At 40.8% G+C, this 21576-nt stretch overlaps 2 long non-coding RNA genes across 3 annotated transcripts in view; one reads left to right on the forward strand and one right to left on the reverse strand.

Annotated features, from left to right (window-relative positions):
• Positions 1 to 14267: 14267 nt before the first annotated feature.
• The window catches only part of LOC138840057 (uncharacterized), a 75304-nt gene continuing 67995 nt past the window's right edge, over positions 14268 to 21576 (reverse strand). Inside the window, exons 5-7 of one of the 2 annotated variants that reach the window (XR_011376036.1) lie at positions 21135 to 21277; positions 19026 to 20709; positions 14268 to 14409 (exon numbers count right to left, since the gene is read on the reverse strand). This is a non-coding gene — a long non-coding RNA (uncharacterized lncRNA). Of the gene's footprint in view, positions 14410 to 19025; positions 20710 to 21134; positions 21278 to 21576 lie in introns of those variants that run through there. The other variant, XR_011376035.1, reaches the window with a different exon arrangement.
• The window catches only part of LOC138840058 (uncharacterized), a 35080-nt gene continuing 34007 nt past the window's right edge, over positions 20504 to 21576 (forward strand). The window contains exon 1 of the long non-coding RNA XR_011376037.1: positions 20504 to 20588. This is a non-coding gene — a long non-coding RNA (uncharacterized lncRNA). The remainder of the gene's footprint in view (positions 20589 to 21576) is intronic.

Consider the following 21576-nt stretch of genomic DNA (forward strand, 5'->3'; position numbering starts at 1 on the left):
TGTTACCAGCACATTTTTTCAAGAACTTAAGCCACTTATTTTTCAGACTTTCCTTTGAAAAAAATTAATGTAAGTCTGCTACTTAATTACATGCAACTTCTTTAGTTAGTAATACCACAGAAGTTGTATCCTTCTCATTGCATAATATCACGAAGTATGACACTATTTTGTTGCTATACCCTGAAGTTATTATTATGTCCTTTGTAAAATTTCTGTTTTATATGTTTTTTCATTAGAATATGCCTTGGGACTATGCATTTTAACCTATTATACAAATCTCCATCAAGGGACTGGGAAGGTGGCTCAGTAGTAGAGTGCTTGCCTTGCATGCATGAGGCCCTGGGTTCGATTCCTCAGCACCACATACACAGAAAACGTTGGTAGTGGATGCTGTGGCTCAAGTGGTAGAGCACTAGTCTTGAGCTGAAGAGCTGAGGGACAGCACCCAGGCCCAGAGTTCAGGCCCTCCACGACCGACCAAAAAAAGAGAAAAAAAAATCTCCATCACGTAGCACTAATGTAACACTTTTATTAAGCATGATGAGGTTTTGTGTGTGTGTGTGTGTGTGTGTGTGTGTGTGTGTGTGTGTGTGTGTGTGTGTGTGTGCGCGCGCGTGCACGTGCATGTGCGTGCGCACATACGCATATTCATGCTAGAGCTTGAACTCAAGGTCTAGGCTGTTCCTGAGCTGTTTTTGCTCAAGGCCAGTGCACTACCATTTGAGCCACAGCTCCACTTTTGGTTTTGTTGTAATTATCTGGTAATGAGAGTCTCAAGGACTTTCCTGCCTGGGCTGGCTTTGAACCATGATCCTTAGAATTCAGTTTCCTGAGTTACTTGGATTACAGGCATGAGTTCCTATATAATGATATTTTAAAATCTTTTAGATCTAATATCAGATCTATAGAAGAGTTAAAAGTATAGTCCAAAAGATTTCTCTACACTTTCCATGAATATAAGCAAAAGGCTGTTTTAGTACATTTGCATTATCTTTATATGTGCATATGTATATGTGCTTGTGTGTATATTTTTCAGACTCATTGAAAGCAAGTTGCGATCCATAGCCAAACCACTGCCTCGTCTGGTCTGAAAGTAAGATACAGGCACAGTGCTTGAGTTTGTATTTCCAAAAAAGCAAGGTCATTGTCTTTCATACCAAAGTAATTACAAAAGGCCAAGTAATTAACATTAATGCTGTACTATTAGCTTATCTACACACCTTATTCATGTTTTCATAATTATTTCAATAATGTCCACAAATTCTATGTATTTGTCATGTCTTTCTATTTGGTCTCATTTAATCTGGAACACTTGATGGGGGGGTTCTTTGTCTTTCATGATCTTGAGGGGTGAGTAACAGTAAATTGCACAATAAATTTCCTCATGCCTCCACATGGCTTTTAAGGTATACTTTTTGAGCAGGAATATCACAGAAGTGGTTACTCCCGGGGCCATCTTTTCAGGGAGCAGCATATGTCAATCTAAAGCAGGTGCCAGTGGCTCATGCCTGAAACCCTAGCTACGCAGGATCCTCAATCTGAGGATCGCATTTCAAAGTCTGCAAGCACAGCAAAGTCTGTGTGTATGCACACACGCACACAAACAAAACCAAAAATAGGCTATTTGTGCCATTACTAGTTCAGTAAATTTTGTAGTGAGTTTGTTAAATCCATATCTGTTAGATTACTCCACTGTGAAGTTAAAATGACATACCTTAAGACTATGTAATTGATCACACATTTACTCTTAGTTTTAACATGGATTGTTGCTTGAGTCTTTCATTAGTAGAATGGCTGACAAATGGTGTTTTTTCTACTGCCATCGTTCTTTCTGCACTCATTAATTCATAATCATAATAAGGCTGGGTATGATTGTGCAGGCCTTTAATCTGAATCTTCAGTAGACTGAGGCAAGAGGACTGCAAGTTTAAGGTCAGCCTGGGCTATGTAGCAATACTCCACTTCAAAAAACAAACCAACAATCCACTGTGAGAATGAGATTTGCCAGGCTTTCTGCAGTGGGTCAATTTGGGAGGCAGAGATGGGGGAAGAGATAGGAGGATCATAATCCAGGTTGGCTTTGACCCTACTACAAAAATAATGTCTTAGGAGAAGAACATAAAGGTGCAATGCTTATGTGCATCTGATCATACAAAAAAATTTTATCGAAATGAACTCCAGAGCCAGGTGCGGGTAACTCATGCCTGTAATCCTAGCTACTTAGGAGGCTGAGATCTGAGGATCGTGGTTCAAAGCCACTGGGGGCAGGAAACTCCCTGAGACTCTTATCTCCAATAAACCACTCAGAAAAAGCCTGAAGTGGTGCTATGGTGCAAGTGGTAGAGTACTAACCTTGAGCAAAGGAAGCTCAGGGACTGTGCCCAGGCCGAGTTCAAGCCCCAGGACTGGCAAAAAGCAAAAAAAGTGAATTCCAGGAAATAGGAACAAAACAAAAATGAAAACAAAACAAAAAAATACAGTGCACTTCAGAAGTTTAAGAAAAAGGAGCTGAGAAGGTAGCTCAGTGGTAGAGTGCTTACCTTGCATACACGAGGCCCTGGGTTCAATTCCTCAGCACCACATAAGCAGAAAAAGCTGGGAGTAGTGCCATGGCTCAAGTGGTAGGGTGCTAGCTTTGAGCTGAAGAGCTGAGGGACAGCGCCCAGGCCCAGAGTTCAGGCCCCATGACCAAAAGAAAACCCAAACAAAAAAACAAACAAAAAACCCTAATGTATACAGACTGATGGAGCGACTGAAGTGGTAGAGCACTTGTCTGGTAGCAAGCATGAGGTCCTGAGTTCAATCACCAGTCTCACCAACAACTAAATGAAGAAAGAGTTACCTATTTAAAAAAAGAAATAAATTTCAGCATAATGAATTCTTGGTTTGCTTTTTAATGGGTTATCTTTAATCTGTTACTGTTGTAATGTTTACTAATAGCCAAATCATGCCTGGTGTGGTTAGTAGTATACACGTGAGGGTAGGCTCACTGTCATGTTAATGTTATTATGTCCTTACTATTCTTTGCCATGATGCTCTACACTTTTCATGTATTCTTCTCATTCAAGTCCTGAGATCTATCACTGCTCTAAATAATTGATTCATTTTTGTTGAGACTGGCCTTTGTCAACAAAGATCTAACCATTAAGTGTGCGTAGATCCACTATGCTGTCATTGCTTCATGGTTCTCAGAGTAATCTGAGCCAGGAAGTAGACACATCAGTACATGCCTATGTAAACATATACAAATAGACAGACTTGTAGTCTTCTACATCTATTTATCTGTTACTTGTGATGCCATGAGTTCATACAAATACTTCCAATTCCAAACCTAGTTGTAGTTAGTATTTCCCACTTTTTCATCTTTGCTTATACTTTGAAGATGGAGGAAGGGACCATGATGGTGACTGGACTCTAGAATATGGAATAAAAAAAGCAAGGAAATAGATTTTTGTTTAGAGGCTTGATTTTACCTATATTGTATTGTGTCCAGCCAGTAACTTGTTACAACAATACAGGAGTGTTGTTTGAATTTCTCTGTCATCATAATGGCTTTGCGTTGCGGGGGAGGTGGGGGGGGGGCGCAAAATGAGATTTCAGCAGTAGAAGTGCTTTCTGTTTCTCCTGATAGTTATATTTTTGCCCAATTGGTTCATGGAGTTGTTGTAGTTTGGAGTTTTTGCAGTTCAATAGCGCCCTCTTCTGTTTGTTTGGCAAAATAGTTTTTCTTTTTCGTTTTGTGTTTTGTGCCACTCCTAGGGCTTGAAATTAGGGCCTGGGCTCTGTCCCTTAGGTTTTGTGCTCAAAGCTGATGCTCTATCACTTGACACACCACTGCATTTCCTGTTTTTCTGGTTGTCAACTGGAAATGAGTCTCATGGACTTTCCTGCCCAGACTCACTTCAAACCATGATCCTTAGATCTCAGCCTCTTGAGTAGCTAGGATTACAGGCGTAAGTCACCTGCGCCTGGTGAATAGTTTTACTTTTAAAGCTAAGTTAATTCATTAATTTTTGTGGCAGTCATAGGAATGATCGTATTTCCTCATGCATTTTGGTTTGCTTTTCTCTTTCGAAGTCCTGAAATTTGCCAGTGTACTTTTATCACCAGATGGAGGTAAGAGTTAGTAAAGTTTCTTCTTAATGATAGGAATTCTTCACTTAGGGTCCTTGACTTTGATCACAGAATAAGAATTTCTGGACAAGTCACCATGGTAAGAAAACTTGATAGAGCGTTACTGAGTAAGTAAACAAGCAGGCAAGCAGGCAAGCAGGCAGACAAGCTTCAAGCTTCGGGCAGGCCACATTCAGAGTGTGGGGGCTCTCACAGGGAGATAGAGACACACACAGAGACACACACTCACACAAGGGGGGCGGATGGGGGATGAGTGGGGGTATTTGTGGGGTAATGGCAGGGGGTCTGGCTTCAATGCTATGTGAAGCTAGGTTGTGTCTGTGCTCTAATCACACCTGGTGTTACTTTTTGAGTTTGCAGGTAAGAATGTATCCTGCCATAAAACAGATCCATATCATTGAGATAAGGAGGTATCCTGCTGTCTGTATTTTGTGGCAGGAGATGGCTTAAGTTTGGGGAAGCATTTTTCTCAGGAAGGCAAACATCCTGTCAGACAAGTGTTCATTCTTGGGGTAAGGAAAGTGTCCCGCAGGAAGGAATGCATCCTGGTGTCTCTCTTTGAAGCAGAGATGACACTTCTATGTTTCTAAATACCATATTTCTGACTTGCCTTCACCAGGCCTGTTTCCTTCAGTTATCCTGATTCACTTTGTTTCCTATTTCTTACCTTGTCTTCAAACACAAGGTTTCAGCTTCCCTATCAAAAGGCGTGATGTCTGCCAGGAGGCTGAGATCCAAGGATCAAGGTTTAAAGCCAGCCCAGAGAGGAAAGGTCCTGAGACTGATATCTCCAATTAATCACCAAGAAATCCAGAAGTGGAACTGTGGCTCAAGTAGTAGAGCAGTACCCTTGAAGTAAAAAACTCAAGGACAGCACCCGGGTCCCAAGGACTGGCAAAAAAAAGAAAAAGAAAAAAAGCAATAATTTGAAAAAAAACAAGGTATTGTTTATTAAAATGGTAATGTATAGAGGAGCAATGACTTTTGAAGTCTTACCTCAAATCAGGCACATTTTAAGATTCTCTCCTTGTAAATGTTTTATCCTGTAGGAAAGTTTCAATACTTTCTCACTCTGTATGACTTAAGTCTCTGAAAATATTTTTTATTCTTTAAGTCCTGCTGCTACATTCACTCTTCTATGTGCACCATATGTTTTTAAGATTGTTCTTGCTCTCACTCTTATTGAAGAACTGTGACAGGAGTGCTGGAGACAATTCCTAGGATTTACTGCTGGCCATTGTCTACCTTCTAGTTAACTTGTGGATATTTACTTTTTGTTCTTTTGTGCCAGTACTGGGGCTTGACCCAGGGCCTGGGTGTTGTCCCTTAGCTTCTTTGCTCAAAGTTGCTTTTCTACCATTTCAGACACGCCTCTGCTTCTGGCTTTTGGGTAGTTCATTAGAAATCAGAGTTTCACAGGCTTTCCTGCCCAGGATAACATGGATCTATATACAAAACAAACAAAGAAACCAAAAATGGGGGAAAAAATCTCACATATCACAGTTACTTATATTGACACAAAAACTTAAATATTCCTTAAAAACTCCCAAAGTGGGCACAGCAGCTGAAGCTTGTAACCCTAGTACTTGGGAGGTAGAGATAATGGGATTATAGTTTGTCTTTGGTACTGGAGATCGAACCCAGGACATCGCACTTGCTAGGTAAGCACTTTGCCACTGAGCTACATTCCAGCCCCTGGGATTATAGTTTGAAAGCAGCCTGTAAAGGAAAAAAATCAAAACCATGAACATCCATCTTAACCAATAGTTGAGTACAATGGCACGTGCCTCTCATCCCAGTGACTCACAGAAATGCAAATAGGAAGATCACCATCCAGATGATCCAGAAGATCACCAGCCCCAGAATTAAGTGACACCTACCTTGAAAAAAATGAATGCAAAAAAGGCTAGTAGAATGGCTAGAGTGGTAGAGTGCCTGCCAAGCAAGCAAGAGGGCCTGAGTTCAAACGCAGTACTGTCAGAAAAAAAAGAAAAAAAAGTCTAACAGCACAGTAAAATTATACACAATCAGTCCTGTTATTTTAGGAATACAAAGTGTTTCAATTTTAGGAACTCTATTAAAATAATTTTTATATTCATAAGGCCTAATGTAGGAATATATGATTTTTCTCCTAAATGTATAAGACAAAAAGCATTGGATGTACCCCATACCTATTCAAACACTCAAACAAAATTAGTAAAATGGTTAACAGAGGTATGTCATTCATGTTAATATCTCAGTGTTAAAGCCAGTGTTTTCATCAACAAACACTAAATGTGCTACTATCGTCAGGAAAAAGCATAACACAATACACTCAAGATGAGTAGCAGTTTTACCTTGGGGATTAAAAAACTTTTTGATTTAGTCTATTTTAGCTTTACTCAGGTATTATTGGTTAACCAAAATACATATTCTTAAGTATAGAAATGGATGTCATATTGGTGCACTTTGTGAAACAGCCTGTCATCAAGTTCATTATTATATTCCTTATCTTCCACTTTTTGTGTTCTTTTCTTGTTGGTTTTGTGATGACAGCACTTAAGATCTGCTCTCAGCAAATTTGAAGTTTATGATATGGTATTGTTAGCGGTGGTGATGATGCTTACCTTCCAATTTCCAGAATAATTTCTCTTGCCCAGATTGGTTTAGCATTTGAAAATGAATCAGTGCCATTCACCACATTAATAGACTAAATGAGAAAAACATTTTTCCTCAATACATGAAGAGAAAGCATTTGTCAAAATTTGACAGCAGTGTCCCTACACTCACTAATAACAATTCTCACATAGCTTGCAAAAGGCAATTGATGAAAATCCTGTTGCTACCATCCTAATTTTAAAAGACTGGAGCATTTTGGGGTTTTTTTCCTTCTTTTTTGCAGGACCTATGAATGCTAGGCAAGTATTCTACCACTGTACTACACCCCCAGCCTTAAAGGTTTTGTTTGGTTTTCTTTTATATAAAGACATGTTTTTTTGTTTTGTCTTATCTTTATAAAGACAGTGTATCTCCCCATTTATTTCCATCTTTAATTTTTATGAGAAACATATTTTATGGCTAATACAAATCTTTTGTTGTACATCAGCATTTCATATATTCTCACATTACTGAAACAGATTTTTTTGTCTGTGTTTGCTGATCCTGGAATTTGAACTCAGAGCCTGGGAGCTGTCTCTGAGCTATTTTGCTCAAGGCTAGCAGTCTACCACTTGAGCCACAGCTTTACTTCTAGCTTTTTGGTGGTTAATTATAGCTTGAGTCTCTTGGACTTTCCTCTGCAGGCATGCTTCAAAGTGCCATCCTCAGATCTCAGCCTTCTGAGTTGCTAAGATTACAAGTGTGAGCCACTAGTGCCCAGCCAATGTACAATATTGTCTTCTTGTTGTTGTTGTTGTCAGTTTGGGGCTTGAACTTCTCCTGGGCACTGTCCCTGAGCCTCTTTGTGCTCAAAGCTAGCACTCTACCACTTGAGCCACAGCTCCACTTCTATGTTGGTTTTTTGTTTGTTTGTTTGTTTGAGTGGTTAATTGGAGATAAGAGTCTCACCAGGACTTTTCTGCCTGGGCTGGCTTCAAACCCTGATCTTTATATTTCAGCCTCTTGAGTAGCTAGGATTACAGGCGTGAGCCACTGGTGCCCAGCTTTACACTATTTTTCAAAATTGCTGAAGGTAGCTTTCAAGCGCTCTTCCTACAAAAAAAAAAAAAAAAAGAATACATGTGGTAAGTCAAATGTTAATTAGCTCTGTTTACTGATCTCGCAATGTACATGTTTTATTAAATATCATGTTATGCACAAAAAATTCTTGTCAAGTGAAAAAATAATTCTTTGCAGCTAGAAGTGTAGCTCAACTATAGAGTTCAAACACCAGGACTGCACGCACGCACGCACACACACACAAACACAGATATATGTCTTTGAAAGAGAAATTAACATCTGCCAGACCTAGACCTAGATGATGAAACCAGAGACACACTATAGCTCCAAATGAGAGACATTAAGCAAAACAGTTGCTGAAAATTTACTATGAAGGCAAAAGATGACAATTAGCATCCTAGCATGTAGTGAGTGCTTGATATGTACGAAGAATTGTCGTAAGTATTTTAGAAATATTGCTTTGGCCAGACACAGAGGTTGGGCATGTAGTCCCAGCTACTTAGGAGACTGAAACAGAAGAATCACAGAGCTCAGGTGTTTAATGCTAGTGCAATATGGCACTAGTCTCTCTCAGTCTCTCTCTCTCTCTCTCAATCTCTCTCTCCCCCTCCCCCATTCATGTATACAAATATGTATACATGCTTGTATGCATATTACCTCTCTACATACATACTCAAAATTTTCACATATGTATTTCATCATTACAATAACCCCATGACCCAAGGGTATTGCAACGCCCATTGTACACATTTGGAAATTTAGGCACATAGAGAGGCTAAGTAACTAGCTCAAAATCACACAGCTACTAGATGTGCTCCATCTTTTCAGCCAAAGCTCTAGCCTTCCTGATGGCTGTCATCATTATGCTGAAGTCCAAAGACAACCTGAGCCCCAGTCCTACACCACATCAGAAAGGGAAGCAGTAGGGTTGGGGGACTCCGGGGCAGCCAGAAATGGTTTCATCCGCCCACAGGTCTCCTGTCCTATATGACAGGAGAAGAGGGAAGGGAAGAGGAATTGTAAAGGGCAGGCAGAACACGATTTTCATCCTTCATTCCCTCAAATGTGTGTAAGAGAGATGAGGGGAAGCCACCGAGGGCCTGGTTTGCCCTGAGCCCTAATTTCACCCTTTGGACCTAAGGAATGTTAGCCCAGGAAGTGTGAGACGTCCTGCCAGGATCTCTGTCTCCATCTAGTGACCATAATGGCACATGACACCTAACTCAAAGCACCTGTGAAATTGTGTGTAAAGGTCAAGCTGGGTTTCTTAGCTGGGGGCTTAAATGGGTTCACCCTGGAAGACAAAAAACAAGGCCCCTACCCTGAACGACGTGGAAAAGCAGTTCTGGCCCATTTCCCCGCGGATGTTAGCAGATCCAGATCCACACCTGGAAGACACACAGCTGCTGAAGAAATCGCGTCCGGGAAAGAGGCAGGGCCTTCCACGTGTGTCAGCCCCAGAGGCGGCATGGGAAGGAAGAGGGGACGTGGGCGGGGCCCCAGCGTTGAGATATCTGCTCTTAAGACACCTTCTAGGGCATTGTGTAGATGACATGTGGGCTTTTGTGTATTTGGGTAAGGGAAGGATTTTCCCCTGATTTCAGAGCCCTCTTTGGTTAAGAAGGCCTGATGGGAAAACCTCCAAGTCTTTCAGTCCCAACTGCTCCCCCCACCATTCTCTCCTTCTTTGCTTTTGGTGTAAGGTTAGACCACCTGGCCTCATCCTACCTCCAAATCTAGCACCTTTTACTCCTGCTTTTGGCTTCAGTCCCATCCACAACATGGTTGTAGACAGGCCTACAGTCCAAAGTTACCAAATCTGATTAGCTGACCTCCCCCCTTATTCGATTCAAAACGTTATCTAGGCTCTTACCCTCTGCTTTCTTCTCTGAGGGGTTCCATCCCTACATCTCTTTCTGTTAGTTTGCTGCCCTAATGATTATCACTATTTGAATTGGATATTCTCAAGACAATGTGAACTAGATATGATCCTGTCTCTACTGAGCAGTAACTGTCCCCTGTTGGGGACAATTTACTGCACACACACACACACACACACACACACACACACACACACACACATACACACCTTGAGGGCCGGGAAGGTGGCTCAGTGGTAGAGTGCTTGCCTTGCATGCATGAGGCCCTGGGTTCAAGTCCTCAGCGAAAGGATCAATGAACGGAACCACTTATACTCAGCACCACATAAGCACAAACAGCCAAAAGTGGCACTGTGACTCAAGTGGTAGAGCACTAGCCTTGAGCTGAAGAGCCGAGGGACAGCGCCCAGGCCGAGAGTTCAGGCTCCACGACTGACAAAAACAAGAAAAAAGGAAAAAAAAGATACACCTTGGAATCTGCCCCATATAAAGGAGGCATCTCTTCTCCGGTTTATCACAACTCACCATTCACACTCTACACTAGATGCCCATGCTACTACTTGTATAAAAAATATTAGAAAAAAAAACAATGAAAATGTGAAATACCTGGGCATGGGAGACAGAAAGCAGGGATCAGGTGAGTGGCTTTAACTATTGATACCTCAGCCCTATCTCAAACTAATAAAATGAGAATATCTACTTATTGCATCTAGGCTTTGGTGTTTCAAAAAACAAACAAATAAACAAAAAACTCTTCATATCCAGGTGCCAGTGGCTTATGCCTCTAATCCTAGCTAGTCAGGAAGCTGAGATCTGAGGATTATGGTGCTAAGCCAGCCTGGGCAGAAAAGACCTCATGAGACTCTTATCTCCAATAAAATACTCAAAAACCAGAAGTGGTGGTGTGGCTTAAGTGGTAGAGCACTAGCTTTGAGCACAGAGGCTCAGAGACAGAGCCAAGGCCCTGAGTTCAAGCCCCAGGACAGACAAAAGAAAAAAGGATTAGAACCTTAGCATGTAGTGACCAGATGAACTTTTAATTTGGGATAAAAGATGTGGGTAGGAAGGTTGTGAAGGTCAGAATGCTCTGAAAATATTGGACCTTGAATATGATAGCAAAATGTAAATGGTGATATAGTCCTGATCGTTCTTTCTCTGAAGTCTTTTTATTTTTTTTATTTTTTTATTTTTTGTCGGTCGTGGGCTTGAACTCTGGGCCTGGGCACTGTCCCTCAGCTCTTCAGCTCAAGGCAAGCGCTCTACCACTTGAGCTAAAGCGCCACTTCTGGTTTTCTGGTGGTTTATTGGAGATAGGAGTCTCACAGTCTCTCCTGCCCGGGCTGGCTTTGAACCGCAATCCTCAGATCTCAGCCTCCTGAGTAGCTAGGATTACAGGCATGAGCCACCAGCGCCCAGCCTGAAGTCTTTTTATAATACTTTTTATAATAGTGGTCTCATGGGCATCTAGTATAGAGTATCAGTGACAGATGCCAAGGTGTATCTTTTTTTTGGTAACTATTTTATTATTTTATAAAAGTGATATGTAGATGGGTTACAGACGTAAGTCAGGTAAAGAGTATGTTTCTTTTTCTTTTTTCTTTTCTTTCTTTTTTTTCTTTCTTTCTTTTTTTCTTTTTTTTGGTCATGGGGTCTGGGTGCTGTCCCTCAGCTCTTCAGCTCAAGGCTAGCGCTCTACCACTTGAGCCACAGCACCATTTCCAGTTTTCTGGTGATTTATTGGAGATAAGAGTCCCACAGACTTTTCTGCTCGAGCTGGTTTTGAACTGTGATCCTCAGATCACAGTAGCTAGGATTATAGACAGGAGCTACAGGCACCTGGCTCTTTTTAGACAATGTCACCTTCCCTTCTCTTTCCATTTTTCCCTGCTGTCCCCACCCACTAATTATAAAGTTTATTTTCCACCTAGTGTCTCGTGAGTACCACTGCTGCATTTGTTCACCCTTTGTCCCTCCATTTCTGTGCCCCCCCCTCACCCTCCCAAAGACAGATAAGCAACAAGAAGCAAAGAAAACAAAATTGCTCTTTCCGTTTCCTGGAGTCCATTTTGATAAATATTATTTTATATGATCAGAGTCCAATGTGTATCTTGTTGTCTGACATAGTCTATGGTCTCCTAGGTGCTAACTTTATGCCCAAGAATAGTTCTTGGTTACTAAAGGACAGACTTATTATATTCTATCAAGACATTAGGACAAATTCAAATGTGTTGTGCAGGCTTCATTGCTGAGAGATGCATTTATGTATGCCTTCCTGAGAAAAACGCTTCCCCAAACTTCAGCCACCAGCCCCAAAACGCAGACAGCAAGGCGCCTTCTTGCCTCAAATTACACTTGTGTGATCCCAAGAAAAATGTTAGAAGTCCAACAGGATCTCCCCGTGTTTTGTGTTATAAGCGGTTAAAGGTAAGCTGCTGCAATTCATTTGACTTCTGTCTTTCCTTCAGGAGTGATTTCCTATAATTTTCTGTAAAGCTGTATCATAGATAAGGTTATAAACTGTGTCTATATGTCATTCTGGGGCTTGGGCTAATATGAAATGTTCATCTATATCCTTCCATTTACTTCAGTGAAATTATCTTCATGAACAGCAAGTATACACTAGACCACAGTGAGACTTCCTTCAAAGTGTGATAGAAAGTATTGTTCAGTCATAAAGAAACATGAAATGGTATCATTTGCAGGGAAATGAATGGAATTGGAATCATGTTAAGCAGAATAAGACAGAGACAAATCACGTGTACTCATATGTAGAATTTACAATCCCCCATAAAAAAAAAGTAGGGCACAAGTGTACAATGTGGGGAGAGACTTGTCTGAGATCGAGAACTAGTGGGGTGGGAATGAAAAAAGGTGATAATACGATCAAAGTATTTCATAAGCATCTATGAAAATAGAATAACAAAAACCCACTAAAAATAGGGAAGGAGGCTGGGAATGTGGCTTAGTGGTAGAGTGATTGCCTAGCATGCATGAAGCCAGATAAATTAGGGAAAATGAGGAATGGTCAGCTTACAGCAAATATAGGAGATAGTCCTTCACATACTTCCCTTAAGATTAAGTGAGCTAAAGTCATTTTAGGGGAAATGAAGCAGGATAACCTAAGGAAACTGAGGCCTGCTGAAGGTTAACTCAGAAACATGCTATTTAGAAACTCAGAAATTACTCAGAAAAAATGCTATCTTTGCTTCAAAGAGAGACAACAGGATGCATTCATTGCTGGGAGATGCATTTATGAATGCCTTCCTGAGAAAAACGCTTCCCCAAACTTCAGCCACCAGCCCCAAAATGCAGACAGCAAGGCGCCTTCTTGCCTCAAGGATAAGGATCTGTTTTATGGCAGGATGCATTCTTACCTGGAAACTCAGAAAAAGTTAGAGCAATGACTGAGAACCCAGCTTTGCATAACATTGAAGCCAGATCCCCTGCCTTTACCATATAAATACCCCCAACAGCCCGAGGAGCTGTGTGTCTCTCCCTGTGAGAACATCCACACTCTGTTAGTGTGCACCCCTGCCTTTCTGTGTGTGTTTGCTTTTTCTCTGCTTGCCTGCTTGTTTACTTAATAAAGCTCTGCCAAGTTTTCTTGCCATCCTGACTTGTCCAGAAATTCTTATTCTGCAATTGAAGTCAAGTACCCTAAGTGAAGAGTTCCTACTTTTAAAGGGAAACGTCACTAACCTCACCTCCATCCCGTGACAGTACCACATAAACAGAAAAGGCCAGAAGTGGCACTGTGGCTCTAGTGGTAGAGCGCTAGCCTTGAGCTGAAGAGCTGAGGGACAGTGCCCAGGCCCTGAGTTCAAGCCCCAGGACTGGCTAAAAAAAAAGGGAAGAAAGGTGCCGGTGGTTCTCACCTGGAATCTTAGCTACTTATGAGGCTGAGATCTGAGGATTGCTGTTCAAAGCCAGCCTGAGCAAGAAAGTTCTTGAGACTCTTATCTCCAATTAACCACCAGAAAACCAGAAGTGGCACTGTGGCTCAAAGTGGTAGTGCACTAACTAGGGACAGATCCTAGGCCGAGCTCAAGCCCTATCACCAGAAAAAAAAAAAAAAGCGGGGGCGGGCGGGGGGGGGGGTGGAAAAGGAAAGCTGTTTTAAAATATATAAATCAAGGCTGGGAAGGTGGCTCAGTGGTAGGGTGCTTCCCTTGCGTGAGGCCCTGGGCTCGATTCCTCAGCACCACATAAGCAGAAAAAGCTGGAAGTGGAGCCTATGGCTCAAGTGATAGAGCACTAGTATTGAGCTGAAGAGCTCAAGGACAGTGCCCAGGCCAAATTCAGGCCCCATTACGGACCCCCAAAAATTAACTAATTAAAAAATATAAATCATTCCTAATTTTGAGACCTTACAAATCCAGATAAGTGGATGATTAGTTTGCCAACCTCTGTGTTAGTCAGATGTCCATTTTCAACTCTCAAATCTACCCCTGTCCTCCCTTTTCAGATATCCATACTATTGGGGCCAGTTTTTGATGAATTTTCCTACCATGACTATCTGAAAGGGGACTATGGAATTGATTTGTTTGTGTGCAGAGTAAAAGCAGAGCAAAGATTCATTTGCATACACCCAACCGGTGGGCCCAAGACCATTTATTGCAAAGGCAGTCATTTCCCCCATAGACGTGAAAAGCTAAGCTTACCATTTATTACATGTTTTATTCAGAAAGCGGTGGCTTTCTCCTCGGTGCCTATGGAGGCTGGAAGGCATTGTAGCATCCTAGTGAAAGTGGTGACAGGGGAAAAAAGAGATTCAACCCAGAGTTCTTTATCTATTGCAAATACCCTCCACCAATGAAGGTGAAATGTTTTCAGACAAAAGCAAAGACTCTGGAAGGAGCAAATGTGCAAAGAAGGAAGTGTTGCAAGGCGTTCTTCAGGGGGCAGAAAACTGACACCACCTGTGCTGGGTACCAGTTCCTCATCAGCTATGTGATTTGCAAGTATCTTCTTTCAGTCTATAGGCTGTCTTTCCTCTCTCTTGATGGCATTATTTCAATCACAAATTTCTTATTTTTATGAGCATAAGTTAATTGCACCAAGGAGTTTCATTGCGATATGTACATACATGCATATAATATACTTTGATCAGACTCACATTTTTAAGTAGAATTCTTTTATAACCCTTTCTGTTTTCCCTTCCTGTTTTAAGTTTCTTGTTGGTTTTACTATGCTATTTTCATATATGTAATATTAGTTATGTTCATTGTATAATATTCACCCCCCTCTAATTTTTTTTATTTTGATGAAGTCCAATTAATGCATTTTTTTTCTTTGCTTGCCTGTGCTTTTGGTGGACCTGAAAAGCCATTGTTTAAATTAAGGTTATGCTGATTATTCCTGGGATAGATGTTTTTTGTCTATCCACATTATGCACTTATTCTCTAAAGTATTATTATCCATATTCATTTATTCTCTACAGGATTATATAATAAGCAAACTCTAGTATGATTTCCCTGTTAAGAATACAAGGTAGGAAGTAGCACTGTGGCTCAAAGTGGTAGAATGTTAGTCTTGAGTGAAAAAGTTCAGGGATATTGCCCAGAGGCCCTGAGTTCAAGCTCTATGACTAGGGGGGGAAAAGAATACAAGGTAGAGCCAGGTGCTGGGGGCTCATGCCTATAATCCTAGTTACTCAGGAAACTGAGATCTGAGGATCACAGTTCAAAGCTAGCCAGGTCAGAAAAGTCCATGAGACTCTTATTTCCAACTGACTAACACAAAGCTGGAAGTAGAGCTGTCACTCAAGTAGTAGAGCACCAGCCTTCATTGAAAAAGCTCAGAGACAGCATTCAGGCCCTGAGCTCAAGCCCCAGGACCAGCACACAGATAATCAAAAGAATACAAAGTAGAGCCAAGTGTAATCCTAGCACTAGTGAGGTTGAAACAGAAGGATCATGAGTTTGAGGTTAGACTGCACTATACTATATTATACCCTGCACTATACTATAGCCTGTCAGTAGTAATAGTAGTAGTAGCAGTCATCATAGTAATAGTAATACAGGGTAGAATCTGTTATTTAACTAGGCTTCAAGATTGAAATATAGAAACATAGCCAAGTTTGCTTTTGAAAGTCACAGCACAAAAGGAAAATGTGGTCCCTATGTGTACACTTAATAAGAGTGCAAGTTATAAAAAATTATAAAACATTGTTTATTTTTAGTTTGTGTTTTTCTATTTAAATAGACATTAGCCTGATGCCACTGGCTGCTCAGGAGGCAGAGATTTGGGAGTTTGGGTTTCAAGCCAGCTCTGATGGGAAAGTGAGGAACCTAAGCAACTCCATTTCACTTAAGACCCCCATCTCAGTTCTGCAACTTAACCCTTGACCCACTGCAGCCCCAATGCTAGGAATTAGGATAGCAAGCCTTGCACAAACAATTCTCAGAACCACAGATGGTGTTTTCTCAAGACAGTATGTCAAGGTATCTGAAATTCCAGAACTGCCCCTCCTGGGGTCTGGTGACCATGATCTAAACCAGACACCCTGCAGTTTAGCAACTATCCTCTTGAGACTCCCCTGTGGGGCAAGCCAACCAGTTTAAAGTACCTCAGCCCCCTTGATCTAACCAACAACTTATTTCTGGTTCTTTCCCGCTTTGTAGTGCGCCAATCATACTCTAGAGTTGTTTTATGATTTTCCCATGGTTTGTAGTCATTTGTTACAAGAAGTTATGATGTATGCAAAGCCCCTGCCTTCACTAAAAAATGTATAAAAAGTGCTGTGACCCTGGGCTCGGGGCCTCTCAGCGTCATGGGCTGCTGACATGTATGGGGGGGGGGGGACCAAGCTCGAGCTTGCAATAAAGACTCCTTTGCTTTTACATTGGTGACAGTCTCTGGTGGTCTTTTGGGTAAGGATTTCCAAATTTGGCTTAACAAAAGTCTGTGAGATTCTTATCTCTAATTACTATAAAGTCAGAAGTGAAGCTGCGGCTACACCTTGCGAAAAACAAAACAAAACAACAACAAACAACTAAGGTACAAGCCAGGCACCGGTGGCTCACACTTGTAATCGGAATTATTCAGGAGACTTGAGATCTGAGGACTGCAGTTTGAAGCCAGCCTGGCCAACAAAATCCATTAGACTCTTTTTTTTTACTCTGGGCCTAGGCACTGTCCTTGAGCACTTCAGCTCAAGGCTAGTGCTCTACCACTTGAGCCATAAAGCCACTTCTGGCTTTTTCTGCTTATGTGGTACTGAGGAATTGAACCCAGGGCCTCATGCATGCAAGGCAAGCACTATACCACTGAGCCACCTTCCCAGCCCCATTTTTTTTTGTCCATCTTGGGGGAGACTCTTATCTCTAGTTAATCACAGAAAAAGCTGGAAGTGGTGCTGTGGCCCAAGTGGTGGTACTAGTCATGAACAAAAGATGCTGAGGGACAGTGCCCAGGCCCAGAGTTCAAGCCCCAGGACTGGCAAAAAAAAAATCCCACCCACCCCCAAAAAAAATCCTAAAAGAAAAAAAACCCAAACCCTAAGGGACAGATGCCCAGGCACTAAGTTCAAGCCCCCAAAACAGCACAACAAAATACACATAGACATCATTTCTGTACAAGAATCAGACATTGCTGAGTGATGGTGGCTTACACCTATAATTCTAGCTACACAGGAGGCTGAGATTTGAGGATCAAAGCCAGCCCAGGGCAAGAAAGTCCATGAGATTCTTATCTCCAATTAATCATCAGAAAGCCAGAAGTGGCGCTGTAGGTCAAGTGGTAGAGCTCTAGCCTTGAACTGAAGAGCTGAGGGACCCCAGAGTTCAAGCTTACAGATAGGAAGGAAGGAAGGAAGGAAGGAAGGAAGGAAGGAAGGGAGGAAGGAAGGAAGGAATGAAGGAAGGAAGGAAGAAGGGAGGGAGGGAGGGAGGGAGGGAGGGAAGGAGGGAGGGAAGGAGGGAGGGAGGGAGGGAAGGAAGGAGGGAGGGAGGGAAGGAAGGAAGGAAGGAAGGAAGGAGAGAAACATTGCTCTATGTACATGCTGGAATGATTAAAAGTCCTATTTGAAATGGTCATGGAAACAAAGATCTTGTAAAAGAACATAAAATCTAGTCTTTTTTTTTTTTTTGGCCAGTCCTGGGACGTGAGCTCAGGACCTCAGCACTTTCCCTGAGCTGCTTTTTGCTCAAGGCTAGCACTTTATTACTTGAGCAACAGCACCACTTCCAGCCTTTTCTGTTTATGTGATACTGACTAATCTAACTGGGGGCTTCATGCACATTTCAATAGTCATTTTTATGAAAGACCAGAGGAGAATGTGGAAAGAGGTAAATTTGAAACCACAAGAAAATCCCATATAGAGATGTTATGTTATTTAAAGTCACTCTACAAACTCCGCACACAAGCCTAGAAACAGGCACACATGTACAAACACAACTGCAGTCCCCACAAAAGAAGGGGAAAAATACAGTAGATTGGTATATCTCATGTGTATAGTTGTGATTCAATATTTAGAGGATATATATAGTATATTATGCTAACATGTACTATATGTATATATAATACTATATATGCATATATATACTATATATAGTATACGTATATATAGTACTATATGTATATATAGTATTATATATACTAATATAAAATTAACATATTGATTATATATAAATGGTATCTAATATATTATACATTAATATATTATTAACATAATTAATGTATCAATTACATAATTATCATAATATTAATATATTAATATTATATATAATACTATATATACATATAGTACTATATATATAGTACATGTTAACGTAATAAAGATTAGAAAACATGTCTTCAAATAATATCTGAAGGTGGGATCATGAACATTAGATTTCCAGGTATTCAAAAAAGTGTTTGATGATGTAAAAATTATTTGTTGATATTCTAATATTTTGAGTGAATGTGCCAAAGAGCTCTTTGCCAGCATTTCATTTACCAAAACATAGGTCATCCAAATTTTCATGGTGATTTTAGACTGCCCAGGAAAGTGGTAAAAATATCATACCAAACTGGGACATACAAGAATATACTATATTAATATGAACTTATTTTATACAAAGCTTAACATAGTTTATGTGTCTACATTGAAATGAGTACGCAGAAATTGATTTTGTATGTGTGTGTTGGAAAAATCTAAATGCTCACCAGTAGTTACTAATGCATGATGTTTATGACAGTGATTTACTTGTTGTGCATATGTGTGCTAGTGCTGGATGTTGAACTCTGGGCCTGGAGTTGTCCCTTAGCTTTTGTTCTCAAGGCTGGTGCTCTAGTGCTTGAGCCACAACTCCATATCTGGGTTTTTGGGTTTTGGTAGTTGATTGTAGATAAGAATTTCACAGAAATTCCTACCTGGGCTGGCTTTGAACCATGATCTTCAGATCTCAGCCTCCTGAGCAGCTAGGATTACAGGTGTGAGCCACTGGTGTCTGGATGATAATGTTTTACTCTTGATTAGTAGCATGCCTTAAGAGAAAATACTATGAGATCTGTTCCCAAGTGACATTCACACAATAAAGTCGTAAGAAGCCACTTACCTGAATAATAATGATGAAAACATGCCAGTGTTCTAATCTTTGATAATGAGACTAAATCATTTTCCTCAAACTAGAATTTATGTTGAGTATGTGTATACTCCTATAGGGACTTGTAGTGTGGAGTCTTTTAAAAAAATTTTTCTTATTTTTCTCACTCCTGTCCCTATCTGTAATATGAAGTCTTAACAAGTATTTATTCACATAACTCAGAGTTCCAGACAATTAATAGCTTCTCATCAACATACAGGGCTAATACCCAGGCCAGCAAACAGAGTAAGCCCCATAGGGAATGTGGGAAGCAAGCAAGGTCAAGAAGCACACGTGCAGCTGCGAACACGTGCTAAGCCCTTAGGTGTGACCATTTTCTCTTCTTACTAGCCCTGGATCCCGGCGTTTGTCTTTTGTTACTCCAAGATAATTTTGTACCATGACAGCAATGTGAAGAGACATATGCTGAGTGAAGAAAAAGCAGAATTGTGAAAACTCAATAGGAGAAAATTAACTCCTTGAACCAAAAAGACGCTGAATAAGAGTAGGTTTAGACCTTGATTTGATTTTCAGAAGGAAACCCAGAGCAGAATTACAACCCTGTGAAGCGATTTCTTCACCGTGGGCAAGAAGCACAACAAAACTATAGTTTCTGGTGTTTTCTGTCTCTTGGTCATAGTTTTTTTTTTTTTTTTTTTTAACATTGAATGAGAGGGAATGGGAGTGGGTGTGTGTGTGGAAGTGTGGGGGGTGGGGAATAGAAGCAACATTAGTATTAAATTCTTGGGACAACATTGCCATCCTAAGGACAGTTTTAGAAAAGCTTCAAGTCTCCCTCCTTAGGGTGAGGATGGAGGAGGGGGAGGATCCTATTCCTTAAACTTGGAAAGATCCACACTGCGTGTCACGTGATTTGGCCTGGGGACAGCCAGTTCTATTTCTGATCCTGAGCGGGGTGGGGGCTTGAGCGGAAGGTAGCCCCTGGGAAGGCAAGACTTTAAGCCTGTAATTGCCCGGAAGTGCAGATAGAGGAAGCTCTGGGTTGGGAAAGGATCCTCCTAGTGTGGGCGGGACTAGGGAAAGCCACCAGCAGACAAAGTACCTGGCCTCCTCTCCCTGCCCCCCCCCCCAGCCCCTGGATTGTGGACACGTGTTATCCAGGCGCTTTGGGGTTTTTTTTTTTTGTTGTTGTTGTTTTGTTTTTTAGGTAGTGGAGTCAGGGTGCAAAAGGACTGGACAGTTTCAAGGAAATGGAAATCTTAGGAGCATCCAGATTGCTTGGAGCTAGAAGGGCCTTGAAGAGAAATGGAACAATCCAGTCTTTGCCAAGAGGGAGAGCAAGCCACGCACAAACCAATGGGGGCCAACAACAAAGTGAAGAGGATTGAAGGTGAGTCAACATTTAAAAGTCTGTTTGAGTCTGCTTGAGGTGGAGTGACCTGTGATCATACTTCATTTCCTCCTGCATGGCTGTTGGAGCAGGTACATTGTAAAGAACTGTGATGGTTTCTCTAAAACGAAAAGAAAAAAAAAACAGGCACAATTTTACAGCATGTCAGTATTTCAAAGGATATTTAATGATATTTTTGAATGTATTTAAGCTGCAGATGAGGATACTTTTTTTTTAAAGCCCCAAGTACAAGAACAATTTTTTCAAAATTTGATTTTGGTTGCTTCTTCTTGTGAATTAGGTGCCTTTTACTTTCTACTTTAGCTACTTGATAATTTCTCAACATTTGAATACATTGCTAGCAGCAGGTAAACTTTTCCACCAATCAGCATGCAATTATGTTTTGAGAGAGGCAAACATGCATAGATGGCTATTTGAAAGTACTCATGTGTAAACATTTAAACAGTTTTATATTTACAATTATGGCCAGTGTGAAACCTAATAACATATGGTACAATTTAAAAATCTCAGTATAACTAGTCTTACCTGTATTTGCGTTTAGGTTTCTATAAAGAGATGTAACTGAAAGACTGTGGATTCCGGTGAAGGATAGGAAAGGTGACACCTTTCTAAACCAATATAATTTTTCCAGCTTTATTGGGGTGCAGTTAACAAATGAAATTGGATACCTGTAAGACAAAACACCGTTTTATATATGTTTACACTGTGAAATGATTACCAAAGTCAAGCCAATTAACATAGTTATTTTGTTGCACACTTGGTTGTGAATCTTTGAGAGTTGCTCTCTTTAACTAGTTTGTAAAACGACCAGTTTCCACCTTCATTGAATCCTATTTTCTGTATGGCTTTTAAAAACAAAACGTGAAGATCCAAAGTTTTTATAATTTTTAAAGATGTATATAAAAACTATCTTTAATTTATAAGCCTGCTGTTCTGGTTTCATTAGTACATAGCAATGATTAGATAA

This window comes from Dipodomys merriami, unplaced genomic scaffold, assembly GCF_024711535.1.
Source record: "Dipodomys merriami isolate MVZ:Mamm:240054 unplaced genomic scaffold, mDipMer1.0.p SCAF_3, whole genome shotgun sequence".
Taxonomy (NCBI): domain Eukaryota; kingdom Metazoa; phylum Chordata; class Mammalia; order Rodentia; family Heteromyidae; genus Dipodomys; species Dipodomys merriami.